We start from the raw sequence: 17,168 nt of genomic DNA, 5'->3' as shown, positions 1-17,168 counted from the left end.
ATATAAATGTTAAAAAAAAAGATTACATCATTCACTGTTTGTCTTCTTTAACAGATAATTCAGAACATAATATAACCTTCCTTTGTGACTCAGAATGGCCATTATGACCATCTGCTTTTGCCCTGGACCTTTGAGGCATGTAAGAATATGTCTTTCCCTATTAAATGGGTCCCAGATTTCTGTGCTTTTGAAATTCTATCTCGTTTACTTTCCAGCTTTACTCTTTTTGGTGTCAGAGGCTGAGATCAGCGTATTCTAGGTTCTTCTAATGTACAGGTGTTTGACCAAGGACTGACCCCATACACCTCCTGTGAAGTTCATGGATTTTATGATGGCCATGTGACATGCTGTTTAGATGTTTTTTTCTTTTCTAGGTTTGTGGTTATATTATGGCAGAGGTTATGAGAAATCTGATCTCCAGAGAAGTGTCGGTGCTTCTTTAATATGATATAGCTATTTGGGGCTAGTTTTCTAGCATTGCAGGATTTAATGAATAAGTTTGTATTTACCTTATCCACACTCTTTTTAATGGTAGAGACCTGCTCTGTCCAATACAAGTAGCCACTAGGTACATGAAGCTTTTACAATTTAAATATAAATTAATTGAGTAAATCAGTAGTACTAGCCACATTTCAAGTTCTCAGTAGTCACGTGTGGCTAGTGGCTACCGTACTGGAGAATGCAGGTGCACAACATTCCCATCATCACAGAAAGTTCTGTTTTTCAGCAGTGGTCTAGACTTCGAATCAGTCTCCTCTCAGGTTTCCCCTTTCCAGATTGAAGTCGCATGTTTTCAGCATGTCCTTGTGCAGTAGCCATGTTCCTACTACTCTGCGATACCCCCTGGCCTCCTACCCTGATCATGTCACTTGCCCTCTGTCAGTGTCTTAGTTCCTGTTGCTGCTATAACAAATTACCACAAACTTCATGGCTTAATACAACACAAATTTAGTATCTTACAGTTGTGGAGATCAGAAGTTTAAAATAAGCCATTTTGGGACTTCCCTGGTGGCGCAGTGGTTAAGAATCTTCCTGACAGTGCAGGGGACACGGGTTCGAGCCCTGGTCCAGGAAGATCCCACATGCCGCGGAGCAACTAAGGCCACGCACCACAACTACTGGGCCTGCGCTCTAGAGCCCACGAGCCACAACTACTGAAGCCCGCACACATGGAGCCCGCGTTCCGCAACAAGAGAAGCCACCGCAGTAAGAAGCCCGCGCACTGCAGCGAAGAGTAGCCCCTGCTCAAGGCAATTGGAGAAAGCCCGTGCACAGCAACAAAGACTCAAGGCAGCCATAAATAAATAAATAAATTTTTTTTTTTAAAAAAATCCGCCATATTTTAGCTTCCAGAAGCCACCTGCATTCCTTGGCTCCTGGCCCCTTCCTCCATCTTCAAAGCCAGCACGTAGCATCTTCAGACCTCTCTCTCACTGTCTGACCTCTGCTTCACATTGCCTCCTCTAACTCTGACCCTCCTGTCTGTCTCTTATATGGACTCTGTAATTAGAATAGGCCCACCTGGATAATCCACGATAATGTCCCCCTCTTAAATCCTTAACTTAATCACCCCTGCAAAGTCCCTTTTACCATGTAAGGTAACATTTCCACAGATCCCAGGGGTTAGGATGTGGACATCTTTGGGGAATCATGATTCAGCCTACCATAACAGGCAGTGTTCTCCAGTGGCATCTTGTTTTCCTTGAGGACCAGTGCTACACAGAGTATGCCACACACTGATATGCCAAGGTTTTATGCAAAGGAAGGAGAATATTTTAAAATCTTATTTTCTGCCTCCATCCTGTCTGGAAATACCAAACTTTGGTTGTTCTGACTCCTCAAAATCTGATCCTGTGAGTACAGTGGCACAGGAGTATCTTACAGGCAAGGCAGATCCACAGCTGACTCAGCGTCCTATCAAGAGTGTTTACCCCACTGTAACACAGTTGCTCCTTCAGGGCTGATCTCTGCCAGCCTTCCTTAAAAACAAACAACACACACACATACACACAAACAAACCCCCCCAAACTGGGAGCTTGTTATATTAACCAAAGCAAAGCCTCCTGAGCTTCTCTTTGCCAAGGAAAGGGTGGCAGATGAAAGCCTGAGTCATTCCCAGGAGAAGCAGCAGCAGAAACCAGTGCAAAATTGGTCTTCGACTTCCAGTCTGGACAAGATGGCATAGACTCATTTCTCCTTGCTCCTCACAGCTAAGTATAATTATGAATCCTAGAAATAATTCAAGAGGCAACCAAAGGAGAATTCTAGAAGATGTAAAGAGGACGGTAGAATGGTTAGGAATTCCAGGACTGGAGGAACGCTATGGTAGCCTTATGACTTACTACCCAACAGAAGAAGGCGACCCAGGCCCAGCATTTCCCAGCTGCCAACCTAGCAACAGTGGCTCAGATGGGCTGCTTCTCCCTCTGGTTTGAATGGGAGTCCTGCTGACAACACCAAGTGAGCATGGCAACTCCAGCAAAGGGAGTCTAACAGGGAGCCCCACTGACAAGAAGCAGCCAGGGAAAGTGCTTTCCTTTCCCACCAGGCCAGAGACTCCCCCCCCCGCCACCAAAAGATACTGTGCAACCAGGGCACCATCAAGAGGAAATCCCACTACAACAAGTAGTCTGGCTCAGGAAGCCATTGTCTCCATGGTCTTAAGGATCCCCTCTCCCCAAAAGAGATACCAGGAGGGCATACAGCACTGGCAAGTGTGTGTGTGGGGTTCCACCAGAGTAAGCAAAGCCAGGGAAGATTTGTTGTTTCCACAGACTAGAGACTCACTTCCTCCACCTAGAGACATCCAGGCAACGCAGCCTGGTAAAGCACCTTCTGCTCCCTCAGGCAACACCAGCAGGGACCAGTGAGGGCCCCATCAGCACCACGGTAACCAATCAGAACAAAACTGCACCACAGAGGCTCTGAAAACTAAATCGTCACTGAAATCACAGCCCACAAAAGTAGGCTAGGACTTGTGTGCTAAACCTAAACATTGACTGCCTGCTAAAATAAAAGATTTAAATAGTCTCCTAACATAGTAGCCGAAATGTCCAGAATACAATGAAAAATCACCCATCATACCAAGAACCAGAAAATCACAACTTGAATGAGAAAAGACAATCAATCAACTGACATCAATAACGAGATGAATCAGTTGTTAGAATTATCTGACAAGGATTTTAATGCAGCATCACAAAAATGCTTCAGTAAGCAATTGCAACATCTCTTGAAACAAATGAAAAAGAAAGTCTGAGCAAAGGAAAAACAAGTTATACAGAAGAACCAAACAGAAATTATAGAACTGAAGAATACAGTAATAGAAATTCAAAACTTGCTGTATAGGCTCAGTGGTATAGTGGAGATGACAGATGATAGAATCAGTGAGCTTGAGGATAAACCAATAGAACTTAATCTGAGCAGCAGAGAGAAAATAGACTGGAAAAAAATAGAGCCTCAGAAACCTGTGGGAAATAACAAAAGATCCAACATTCATATCAGAGTCCCAGAAAGATAGCAAAACCAGACAAAGGCAGTGCAGAAAAGGGAGAAAACTATAGACAAGTATCTCATGAACTTAGAAAAATCTTCAACAAAACATTAGCAAAATGAAACCAACAATGTATGAAAGAATTATACACCATGACCAAGTGGGATTTATTCAAGGTATACAAGCCTGGTTCAATATTTCAAAAATCAGTCAAGATAGTCTGCCATATCAAAAGACTAAACAAAAATCATATGCCCGTATCAATTGGCACAGAAAAACACATTTGATAAAATTCAACATTTATTCGTGATAAAAACTCTCAGTACGCTAGGAATTAGAGGGGAACTTCCTTAACTATGTAAAGAACATCTACAAAAAACATACAGCTAACATTATACTTAATGGTGAAAGACTGAATGCTTTCGCTCTTAAGATTGGAACAAGGCAAGCATGTCTGCTCTTATCACTTCTATTCAACATTTTATTGGAAGTTCTAGATAGTGAAACAAGGCAAGAAAAAGAAACTTTAAAATATACAGATTAGAAAGAACAAAGTAAAACTGTTTCTATTTGCAGAAAACTTGATCATCTGCATACAAAATCACAAGAAATCTTAAAAAAAAAACCCTTCTAGAACTAATAATGGAATTCAGCAAGGCCGTATGATACAAGAGCAACACACAAAAATCCATTACATTTCTATATAGTAACTGGAAATCTAAAAAAAACAATAACACCTTTTATAAGTGCTCCAAAGAAAATGAAATATTTAGGTATAAACTTAACGAAACAGGTACAGGAATTGTATGCTGAAAATTACAAAACACCGATGAAAGAACTTAAGACATTAGTAATTTGAGAGACTGACCGTGTTCATAGATTGGAAAACTCAATTAACATACTAAGATGTCAGTTCTCCCCAAGTTGATTTATAGGTTAATGAAATCTCTATCAAAACCCAAGCAAGGATTTTTGTAGATATAGATAGGCTTATTATAAAATTTCTATGGAGGGAGTTCCCTGGTGGCCTAGTGGTTAGGATCCTGGGCTTTCACTGCTATGGCTATGGGTTCATCCCTGGTCGGGGAACTGAGATCCCGCAAGCCACGTGGTGTAGCTCCCCCCACCCCCCAAATTTTTTTATATGGAAAGGCAAAGGACCTAGTTAAAATGATTTTTATAAAGAATAAACTTTTTGAAAGAATAAACCAGTGTAAAGGCTTACTATATAGCGACAGTAATCAAGCTAGTATGGTAGTAGTGGAAGGGAGACACACTGATAAATGGAACAGAATAGAGAACCCGGAAATAAACTCACACAAATTTGTTCAATTGATTTTTGACAAAGGTGTAAAAGCAGTTCAGTGGAGGAAGGGTAGCCTTTTCAACAGATAGTGCAGGAGCAATTGACATCCATAGGCAAAATAAGTGAACGTTGATCTAAACAGCACACCGTATACAAAGATTAACTCCAAATGGATCACAGACTTAAAGTGTAAAACTATAAAACTTGTAGAAAAAAAGCCCACAGGAGAAAATCTTCATGGGCTGGGGCTCAGCAGAGTGTTCTTAGGCTTGACACCATAAGCATGATCCATAAAAGGAAAAGCTATTATTTGGATTTCATCAAAATTACAAAGTTTTGTTCTATGAAAGATCCTATTAATTATGAGCTACAGAATGGAGAAAATATTTGCAAACTACATATCTGAGAAAAGATTTTTATCTAGAATACATAAAGAACTCTGGAAACTCAAACAATCCTGTTAGAAAATGGGCAAAAGATATGAACAGACATTTCACTAAAGAGGATATACAGATGGCAAATAAGGCATGAAAGGATGCTCAACACCGTAAGTCATCAGGAAAGTGCAAATCAAAACCACAGTGAGGTATTACTACACACCTCTCAGAATAGCTAAAATAAAAAATAGTGACACCAAATGCTGGTGAGGATGCAGAGAAACTGAATCACTCACACATGTATTCTTCAACAGATTAATGGTTAAATAAACTGTAGGACATCCGTGCCATGGAATACTACTCAGCAAGAAAAAGAAATGGGGTATCGGTTCATGTGATAACTTGAATAAATCTCCCAGGAATCCTCCTGAGTGAGAAAAAGCCAGTCTTAAAAGATTACAATACTATATGATTATTTATATAATACTATTGAAATGACAAAAAACATAGCGATGGGGAACAGGTTAGGGGGTGCCGGTGGTTAGGGAATGGGGCAGATGGAAGGTGAGTGTGGCTGCAGAGGAAGAATCCTTTTGGTGATAGTACAGTTCTGATCGAGTCGGTGGATACATGAACCTACACATGCGATAAAATTGCATATGACTAAATACACAGACACATACAAACAAATGTTTACAAAGTAAAGCTGGGGAACTCTGGGCAAGATCAACAGTTCACAGCAGTGTCAATACCTTGATTGTAATGTTATACTACAGTTTGACGAGATGTTACCCCTTCGGGAAACTGGATTAAAGAGTATGTGGTATCTCGCTGCATTATTTCCTACAATTGCATGTGACTCTACAATGATCTCAAAATAAAAAGTTCAATTAAAAAAAAGATGAAGACAAAAAATTGAGCCCTTGAACATTTTGCCAGAAGCTGGGCTAAGGAATGTGGCTCGTTGCGCGGGCATGGAACTAGTTGGCCATCTGGCTACAGACTAGATAGTTATAAAGAACAGTGGCTCCCCCAACCTGGGGATGCAGCCCCTTCGGGAGCCTCTGATAATCCAGGCAGGTATTGTTCACCTTCTGGAAATTCTCAGTAACCAAATTTAATTGCAAATCACTTCCATGAAAAAGCAAGCATTTGCTATATGTCTTCACATCAGAGGGCCACACCAGGAAATCAAAATAGGGTATCTCCAACCTGTCCCCACCCTAGCCCTTCTAAAGTAGGAATCACTGGCCTGATGATTGTTCATGGAGCCAATATGTGAGGCCTGAATGGGCCTGTTAACTCTGTATGGTGAACAGTCGCCACCCCTAACCCTGGTCAGTCAGCCAGTGGGCTCAAACCCCAAGAGGAACTCTGAGGGGGAATGAGAAGCTGTGGGTGATGGGCTGCAAACCCCATTCCATTGCTCACCCAACACCTCCAAACATATGCTCCGCCGCCTTCTTAGATTCAACACCTTCCTTAGGAGGAGCTCAGAGGGTTTTTATGATCTTTTCCGAAGAGCCCTTTTCATGCCTGTTCTTCAGACCTGGAGCATCTTGAACTTAGCACTTGATTTTAGAGGCGAAACTTGATTTCACAGAGGACCAAACAAACAATGGGAAAAGTGCATTTTCCCTTAATATTAGTTTTTAAGTTAATATATAGAAAAATTGATTTTATTGGTATACAGTTCTATGAATTTTAACACATGTATAGTTTCATGTAATCACCACCACAGTCAGGATACAGACTGTATCTGGATTCATCCCCCCAAACTCCCTCATGCTGCCCCTTTGTAGGTACACACACAACCCCCGCCCCCAAACCCTGGCAACCACTGATGTGTTCTCCATCACTGTAGTTTGGCCTTTTTGAGAAAGTCATAGAAATGGAATCATACGGTAGGTAACTTTGAAACTGGCTTCTCTCACTCAGCATCATGTCTTTGCGATTCATCACATTGTTGTATCTCTCGGTAGTTCATTTTAAGATCCCTTTTTACTTAAGAATTGCTCTCCAATTTTGTTGATTAGTTCTCTAAGCAGGCTTTGTAATAGTGTAGCAACAGTGTAATCTGTGTACAATGAAATCACCTTTGGTCAAATGACTGACAGTTATTAACGTTTCTCTTATCCAGTCCTTAATCTGTTTCTTCTGGTGAAAAAAAAAAGTAGAGAGGCAAGAAGTAAGTAATAATTTCTAAACAAGCATTATAGAGGTCTAAAACCAGAAAGCAGCACCCCTGACTGCCTGAACTGTTCCCAAATCACTTCTCTCACCACTTGAGAAACCTACCAGGACAGCAGTGGCCAGTGGACTTCTAGACATATGCTTCTTGCCCAGGAACTTCCGTGCGATTCTAGAACCAGTCCCATGCACAGGAATGAGTACAGTTGCCTAGAAGGTAACGTTTTAAGGATGCCTTGTTTGTTGCTGTCATCTACCTAGTAAGTCAACACTAAGTAAAAGCTCTGAAACCCAATTCAATAAAAGTGTTTATGAATCCAGTGTACTTAACTAAGGAGAAAGGCACCTTCTGATCGAAGGAGAGCTTTCTTTTTTATTCAGTTTCCCCTTCTTTTGTGTTTATAGCCTTTTATCCTTCTCCCCAAAGGCAGGCCACTCTTGAAGTCCTACCTGTAAAGGGATTGACTGCCAAGTATCGGAGACTTCAGGTGGTGGGGTGAATCGAGTCCGGTTCCTGTGAGGGAAGGGAGTCAGTCTCAGTGGCTGGGCTTACCCTGGCACTGAGGGCAGTAGGACAACCCTTGCACACTGCATTTAGGAAGCGAACGCCCCTTCTGCCCCGGGGTGAACCAGGGCCCTGGTCTTCTTCACCAGTGTTATTTTACAACTTCCCGCCACACACAGACATGTACAATTAATGAAGTAACGGTCGGTGTGTCTGCCAGTAACATAGCTCATTTCTGTTAATTAGCCATAGGCCAACAATTGGTAAATTGGTAGACTGTGCTTGAGTTGACACATTTTCAATCTGATGGTTCATAAAAGAGACAGCTGCTTATTTTATGTATATGTAAGTGGCTCTTAGTGCATCAAAAGGATGTTTAAAACAGCAAAGGAATAATCTAAAGTGCAGTTTGTCATCGTGGTTTGTAACAGATTCAAACCGTATAATGACAGCAGCCCGTGGTTAAGTAAGGGGAGCAACAGATGGACCGCAGAGGCACTGGGGCAGGCGCAGTGGCCTTCCTGAGGGCTTCTGGCCACGGCCCCCGTGCTCCAAGCAGGTGTGCTGAGGTGTGGCCCAGGGAGTGGGAGAACTGAGCAGTAAGATAGTCCAAACCTTGGCAAAGTAATAGTCACAGAGGAAGTGCTTTCTGAGAAATAACAGAAATAAAGCTCACCTAGGAAGCTAGTTAAATGTTTGAGACTCGAATGCGAATGGGAAAGAAATGCATCTTTAGAGCTGGTGCAATCGGAGACTTTCATGTTGAGGCATGAACATTTTCAACCTCCCCTACGTTTTTGTTCATCTGATTTTCCACTTCAGTTGTTCATTCTCTCTACCCTGCCCGCCTGTGGGGCTGCACGCTAATTATCTCATGGTGGTGAGGTTCCAGGCGTGTGTGATTGATTCATGCTCCTGGGTCTGATATAAATGAACAGGTTAATTTCTTGGCCATTGCTTTTACCTCTATCCCTGGCCACTTGGGCACAAATGAAAGCCATTTGGTCACTAGAGGGTGAGAGGGTGTAGACGAGAATGAATAATCCCATCCTCGACCCTGGAAAAAGAACTGAAAGGATATGATTTACACACAAATCAGTTCTACCATCTTTTTGTAGAAACGACAGCATGCTCTTTCCTCACAATCCCACTCTTAAAGTATTTTTAAACTTCAGAATAGGAGTGAGGAACCTAGGCGTTGACACTGGTAAATTGTTCCTAGCTGGCAGTGTGGGAGAAGGTGGGCAGGGCACACTGTCCCTAGTCTAATTTCCCCCTCGCAATGAAGTTCTGAAAGTTTGGTAGGAATAGTTGGTGAATTGAGAACAGTAAACACCCTTTCTTTTACGTGTATTAAAATATTCTTAATGCTTATGACAACTGTGAGGGGTGTTATGAAGAGAGGAAAATATTCACTATCTCCTGAAAAGTTAACAGGGATAGGGAGTAGATTTTGATTTTTTCTTCCTTATTTTTAAATTTTTATTTTATATGGAGTAGGAAATCTTGATTCGACCAGAGAAAAAAAGTGGTTTGAGTTTTCCACTTCTGAGCCATTGATTTGATCTCAAGGGAACACAGACTTACTGTTGCACAGCTGGGTGCTGACATTACTTTTTATTTATTTATCTATTTTTAAGTGACTGTGAATTCTTTTTTTTTTAATTTATTTTTGGCTGCGTTGGGTCTTCATTGCTGTGAGCGGGCTTTCTCTAGTTGCAGCAAGCGGGGGCTACTCTTCGTTGCGGCGTGCGGGCTTCTCATTGCGGTGGCTTCTCTTGTTGCGGAGCACAGGCTCTAGGCGCACGGGCTTCAGTAGTTGCGGCATGCGGCCTCAGTAGTTGCAGCATGAGGGCCCTAGAGCACGTGGGCTCAACAGTTGCGGTGTGCAGGCTCTAGGGCATGCGGGCTTCAGTAGTTGTGGTGCACGGGCTCAGTAGTTGTGGCTCGCGGGCTCTAGAGTGTAGGCTCAGTAGTTGTGGCGCACAGGCTTAGTTGGTCCACGGCATGTGGGATCTTCCTGGACCAGGGCTTGAACCCGTGTCCCCTGCACTGGCAGGCAGATTCTTAACCACTGCGCCACCAGGGAAGTCCCTGGGCACTGGCATTAGTAGCAAGAGGCCAATCATATTTTTTCCTTTTGACTCTCCTTTTCTTTTACTTATCATATTTTGTGATTGTCCACGTTCTTCAGGTTTTTTTCCTGTTATCACGAGCTTGAAAAAGAATGTGGTCAGCTTCCACCCATTTGTATTAATGTAGGAGAGCATTGATACAGCTACAAGAGAAGTAGAGATAAGCCGGAAGTCGAAGAATCAGAGTGTTCCAACCGGAGGAGCCATAGAAACAACTGAGGCCCTTCACTTTTACACACAGGGAGACAGAGACCCAGAGAGGGAAGGCAGCAGCTCTCATGATTCCCATTCCTGTCCTCTTTCCAGAATGTGATATGTGACTTTATTGCTATATACTTTCCTTTCGAATTATGATTTGTAAAAGTTATTAGTTGCATTCCTGGGGCATGAAGCCAATTAGGTGTTAAGAAGGGATCCAGAGCCGTACAGTAGTAGGAAAAGCTAGACCCAAACTAAGTATTCACCCTGGATGATCAGATCTGGAGTCGACCCTCGCTTGCATTAAGTGTTGGCATTCTGGGTTCTGCCCTTGGCCCTCTTCTTCTCTTCAGAGTAGCTCCACGGTTAGGGTTGGTCTGTATGGCAAATAGAAGACTGACTCAGAATTGAAAAGCTACAACTGCAGTTCTCAGGATGTTCTACCTATCTCAGCAGATAATGTATCCCTTCTTCAGTTCAACACCCACCTTTTCACCTGTTCCTCTCTTCACAATTCTTTGCTCTTCCCTTCTACCCGGCTGCATTTGTAACCACAACAAAACCTCTGTTTCGTTTTGATAAAAAGAAAAATCTTTTCAACCTGTGTCCCCCCCTCAGCTATCCCCTTGTCAGCCAAGCCTCTTGAAAGAATGGTCTGTACTTGATGTTCTCAATCCTTCCTTTTCGTTCACCCCAATGCCAAACTCAGCGGACACCTTTTGGTCTTTAAGGGCTCTGGCTCTGCAGCATTTAACACAGCTCAACCATCCACCTGCTTGAAACTCTCTTTTCCCTGGTTTTTCTTCTCCAGATTCTCCTACTCCTCTGTTCCTCAAGGATCTTAGTTGATAGTAGTTATATCTTGGGTTCACACCCAGCTTAAATCTCCTTTACTACAATACTTCCCAACCTGTCATCTCTCAGGAAGGGATGGTAAAGCCGGGGACACAGCTAATGGGCCTAGGGATGGCTATCTAATGGGAAGTGGACACCGTATCTGCGGGAGTCCATTCTCTCCCCCAGGAATGCGGTGAGATGGAGGACGCGGACCGCAGGGAACCAGGCTGAGAGGTCGCACAGGCTCAGGGGCTGATGCTACAGTTGTGGCTGTGGGAGTGGATGAGTGACTAGAAGACACTGCCAGGCAGAGGAGCAGGTGTGGGAGATAAAAGCAACACTCCCTGAGAACCAAGGAAGAGATCATGAGCCGGAGAGAGATGCGGGGTAGCAGACAGAGGAGGAGAGAGAGGGGAAGAGTCGTGAGAGGAATCGGAGGGAGACGGGAGTGATGAGAGCGAGCACAGGAGGCGGCACCCAGACGACTTTGGAGTTTCTGTGAGGTGCTGCTGTGCTTACTGGACTACGTTTCTGCGTGATTCCCCGTATCCCTGTAATAACCCTCTCTTTTCCTTACCTTATTTTAATGGGTTATTGTTTCTTGCAACCTTTACCCTAAGGTACCTCTTCTTCCACGAACTCCCCAACCTCACCCTCAGTGATCTCATCCACTTCTTCTTTTTAGTTTAAAATGTTTTTATTCAATGTAATACATGCATGCAGTTAAGAAATAAAAGCGTACCAAAGGCTTATAGTGATAAGTAGAAGACCCTATGCCCACCCCTTTCCAGCAGTCACTCTTCGAAGTGTTTCTTAAGGTGTTTACATCAGTCATTTAAAAGAATAGGATTATCCTGCTATTTCTTTCTTTCTTTTTTTTTTTTTTGCGGTACATGGGCCTCTCACTGTTGCGGCCTCTCCCGTTGCGGAACACAGGCTCTGGACGCGCAGGCTCAGCGGCCATGGCTCATGGTCCCAACTGCTCCGTGGCATGTGGGATCTTCCCAGACCGGGGCACGAACCCGTGTCCCCTGCATCGGCAGGCGGACTCTCAACCACTGCGCCACCAGGGAAGCCCCTGCTATTTCTTTTTCTTTTGGTAAAATATACGTTGCACAAGATTTACCATTTTAAGTAATTTTAAGTGTACAGTGGCATTAAGTACATTCACATGGTTGTACAATCATCAGCATTATCCAGCTACAGAAGTTTTTCATCATCTCAGACTGAAATTCTGTATCCATTAAACAATAACTTCTCATTCCCTTCCTCGCCAGCCCCTGGTAACCACTGTTCTAGGTCTTGTCACTATGAGCTTGACTATTCGAGGTACATCATATAAATGGAATCGAACAATATTTGTCCTCTGGTGTCTGGCTTATTTCACTTAGCAAACGTCTTCAAGGGTTGTCTGAGTTGTTATATATATATATCACAATTTCATTCCTTTTTAAGGATGAATAATATTGTATTTTATACACACACACACAACATCATATTTTGTTTATCCATTCATTCATTGATGGACATTTGAGCTATTTCCATCTTTGGCTATTACAAACATGCTGCTATGAACACAAGTGTATAATATCTGTTTGAGTCTCTGCTGTCATTTTTTTGCGTATATGCCCAGAAATGGAATTGCTGGATCATATGGTAATTCTGTGTTTGCTTTTTTTGAGGAACCTCCATGCCGTTTTCCACATTCTGCTATTTCTTGTCAAACACTTTTTAAACATCATCTACTGCCTTTGTATTATGGTAGCTGAGGATCCATCCACTTTTGAAGTATTCTGCAGCCCTTGTGTGCTGATGACTTCCCATCTACATTTCCAGCCCTGGCTTTCCCCTGAGCTTCAGGCTTATATTACCCAGATGCTTGCTGGACATCTCCGTGTGGGTGTTAAGCCCAGAGTATCCAAAGCATAATTAAAATGCTTCCTCCTGCCCCTACCCCAAACTCTCTTTTCGTCTGGTTATTATACTGCCCCTACATCAGTGAATGTCACCAATGTCTACCCAGTTACTCAAACAAGAAACCTGCAGGTTATCACAAACTGCCGCTGGACCTTACCATCCAATGGATCACCAAGGCCTGCTGATTTGACCTCGGAAATATTTCTTGTCTCCATTCTCTTTTCTTCTTCCTCACTGTCACTGCCCTAGTTTAGATGTTCATCCTCTAGTGATGGAACCACTTGCTGCAGTCTCCTCCTAACCCATCTCCCTGCCTCCATACTTGCCCCCGTTTAATTCTGTTGCAAACTGATCTAAGTCAGTTTAGTCTCTCACAGCGTCAGGTACTTTCCAGTGAAGATCAGTAGATTCCAGTGACTAGAGATAGCTGTGGGTTGTAGTTCTCATCCCTCACAATCTCCATACCAGGTGGTATGTTCCACTGAAAACAGGACTTTGACCCAATTCTGCCAAGCACACATTTATTAGCAGTTAGACATAGTCCTGCCACCTGTCCTCGTGAGATCCATGAAGCCCCACGCAGGAAAGGTTCACCTGAAGCACATTTAACAATTGTCCAGCAGTAGCATTTTACCTAAACTTCTGGTCAGATCAGGTAACAGACTCATCCATTAAGTGTCAGGAGGCAGGACCCAATGGATTCCTAGACCTAGAATGCCACTCTGGGATCACCAGTGTTTTAGGCCCCATTCATGCACGGGCAGACAAAAGTGTCAGTCCATAAATCTGGAACACTGTTTATTTAACCAGTGAAAGTTTGTTTCTATATATATATTTTTAACATCTTTATTGGAGTATAATTGCTTTACAATGGTGTGCTAGTTTCTGCTTTATAACAAAGTGAATCAGTTATACATATACATATGTTGCCATATCTCTTCCCTCTTGCGTCTCCCTCCCTCCCACCCTCCCTATCCCACCCCTCTAGGTGGTCACAAAGCACGGAGCTAATCTCCCTGTGCTATGCGGCTGCTTCCCACTAGCTATATATTTTACGTTTGGTAGTGTATATATGTCCATGCCACTCTGTCACTTTGTCCCAGCTTACCCTTCCCCCTCTTCATGTCCTCAAGTCCATTCTCTACATCTGCGTCTTTATTCCTGTCCTGCCCCTAGGTTCTTCAGAAGCAATTTTTTTTTTTTTAGATTCCATATATATGTGTTAGCATATGGTATTTGTCTTTCTCTTTCTGACTTACTTCACTCTGTATGACAGACTCTAGGTCCATCCACCTCACTACAAATAACTCAATTTTGTTCCTTTTTATGGCTGAGTAATATTCCATTGTATATATGTCCCACATCTTCTTTATTCATTCATCTGTCGATGGACATGTAGGTTGCTTCCATGTCCTGGCTATTGTAAATAGAGCTGCAATGAACATTGTGGTCCATGACTCTTTTTGAATTACGGTTTTCTCACAGTAATATCCACTACAGAAATGAGCAAACCCTCTACTGTAGATTTAGGTAGACTGGTTGAAGCTTTCCAGTAGCTGCATCTGGAGTGTGGACTCATAATTAGAGTCTTCCAGGTGCACACTAAGCACTGCTAGAGTGTGTTCCTCTTTGAGATGCTTCAGATATTAACTGTCCCTAGAGTATATGTATGTATGTTCATGTACACATATAGGTGTGTGTGTGTCTCACACTGTCTGTGATGAGGTTTTGTTTGTGTTTGTTTGTTTGTTTTTTGGCCGGGACGCATGCAGCATCTTAGTTCCCGGACCAGGGATCGAACCCTCACCCCCTGCAGTGGAGGCGCGGAGTATTAACCACTGGACCGCCAGGGAAGTCCCTGTGCTGAGTGTTTTTAAAGTAAATTTCAGGCTATATAACAAATCTCCCCTCCCATGTACATCTGTCCATATTGTTCCCCTGCATAAAACCCTTCTCTTTCATGGTTCCCTGTTGCCTATAAAATCAAGTCCACAGTCCTTCAAGTGACATACAAGGCCTTGTCAGACCTGCCCCTTACCACTTTCTCTTCTGCACTTTACACTGTAGTCTAGAATTACCAAGCTGCTTTTAGTGAAGCCCCACCAATGACACTCTCCCCACCTGCCTAGCCCACCTTTCCCACTTTCCTTCCCCTGGCTAACTCTAACTTATCCTCTGTGACTCAATTCAGGCATCAGCCCTTTCAAGAAGCCTTCCCTGGAACCTGATTCAGAGTTAAGCTTGTTTATTTTATTTAACATATGAATAGCACTTATTATGTGCCAGGAACTATTCTAAGTCCTTTTCATCCTAATGACAACTCTATGAATTAGGTTCTATTATTATCCCTCTTTTCAAATGAGGAAACTGAGGCACATAGAGGTTTAACTTGTCCAAATTCACATAATTGATAAGTGGCAAAGTCACACTTCAAACCCAGGCTGTCTGGCTCCAGAGTCTGTGCTTACAGAAATCCGTATGCTATGCTCTGTATTTCCATAGCACGGTACGCATACCTCTAGCTCATCATTTAGCATAACAATTTGAAATTCTTTCTTTGGGTATGTGTCTGCTGCTTCGCCATCAGGGTATTAAAGCTCAGTAGTCTCTGAAGTATGGTATAGTGGTTAGATCATGAAGTTTGGAATTAGACATACCTGGGGTTAAGTCCCACCTCTGCTCTGTACTAGCTGTGTAACCTTAGGCAAATTATTTAACCTTTCTATTCTTCCTTTTCCTTATGTGTAAAGTGGGAATCGAATACCTCACAGGGCAATGGAAAGAATGAAATGAGATTATGTATCTAAAGCATTTAGCAGTGGGTCTGACAGTAAAAAATGAAGCAAAACAAAAAAGTCTTGGTAATGCTTGACTATCACAACCAGTTATTATTACCTCTGCATCTCTAGCAACTACCACAGTGCTTGGAAAATAGACATTTGAGAAATACTAGTTGAACTGAACTATTGTGGAAACCTTCAGACTGACAGAGATATCTGAAGTATATCTTCGTGTGTACGACTTCAGAAATGGTCCCCTGGAGTTAAGCAGGATGTGCCACCTCACTTTGCTGGGGCACCCATAAGAGTTTTACCTCCGAAGGGTAGATAGCCCTGGAGCTCTCCAGTCATATAACTAATAAGCATATCATTCTGGTCCTTGCAGCCATTAGTTTTACTATAGCTAAAGCTCAAATAGGATAGCTCATCACTTTAAAGTGAGTCTTGTTATCCCAAGTCATCTCATCATCCTTCAGAATGAAAGAGAACTCCATTTAGTTTCCTTTTCTTAGAACAAGGGCTTCGGAACTCCCCAGGGCTATCCATTCTCATAGGACCTCTGACCTTTTCAGTCAGAGATGCAAATTTCCTTCCCAGTATCCCAGAGCTTTGATCCCTTCTGTTATAAATTTCACTTGGCAAATGAATGAAAAATATAGTTATCAGACATACTCAAGTCACCTTTGGATAATGTTGTGACAGGAAATGTCTCAGGTATCAATTAAGTACCCATCTTTTTGCACCCAAGAACAGTAGAAGATGCTACTTGAAAAGCTAAAATAAACATATATATCACATCCAGGTAATAATACACGCCCCCATCCCCAGAATACTAAGGGAATGGAAGCTCCTAAGGCAGAATCTTTTGGTTAACTTAGGGCTAAGGAGAAACCTCATTTGGGTTCAGGTGGCCAATCTTTCTACAGTATCTGAACCCACTCTCCTCCGTAAAGGAGGACAGTCTAACGACCACCGATTCTTTCTTCCATGCGGATCTTGCAAGATCTCTAGACCAATCACTTTTCAGAATTTTAAGTAGAGAGACAAAGTGGAAGAAATTAATCTGAATTCATATTGTTGATGAAAAAAAAATCAATAGTCTATGAACGGAGTGGAAAATTTTATTCAAGCCAACCTGAGGATTATAACCTGGGAGACAGTCTCTCAGAGAGCTCTGAGAACTGTTCTGCCCATTAGAGGTCAAAGCACAGTTATATCCATTTTTGAGACAAAGGGTTATACATCAGACGTATTGATAGTTTACACAATTCAGATCTGCATGTACAAAGTCGTGGGTCATTGTGACCCCTTACAGGGTTAAGAAGGAACGTTATCCCCTAAGGAGTTACCGGGTAGTGTATCATTGTGGCCTCTTACAAGATTAAGGAGGAATGTTGTCTCCTAAGAAGGGATCTTGCTGGTACCAGGAGAAC

General features: G+C 42.6%; 1 long non-coding RNA gene across 11 annotated transcripts in view; it reads left to right on the top strand.

The window, feature by feature from the left end:
• LOC137217021 (uncharacterized) overlaps positions 1–17,168 on the top strand; it is an 87,284-nt gene that overhangs the window by 36,299 nt on the left and 33,817 nt on the right. The window contains exon 7 of one of the 11 annotated variants that reach the window (XR_010939983.1): positions 55–9,796. The exons of the other annotated variants lie outside the window; for them this stretch is intronic. This is a non-coding gene — a long non-coding RNA (uncharacterized lncRNA). Of the gene's footprint in view, positions 1–54; positions 9,797–17,168 lie in introns of those variants that run through there. 11 annotated transcript variants of the gene reach the window in all.

The sequence above is a fragment of the Pseudorca crassidens genome, chromosome X (assembly GCF_039906515.1).
Source record: "Pseudorca crassidens isolate mPseCra1 chromosome X, mPseCra1.hap1, whole genome shotgun sequence".
In the NCBI taxonomy this organism is placed as follows: domain Eukaryota; kingdom Metazoa; phylum Chordata; class Mammalia; order Artiodactyla; family Delphinidae; genus Pseudorca; species Pseudorca crassidens.
Note: the sequence above shows the minus strand (reverse complement) of the source record. Positions and strands in the feature narration are given on the sequence as shown.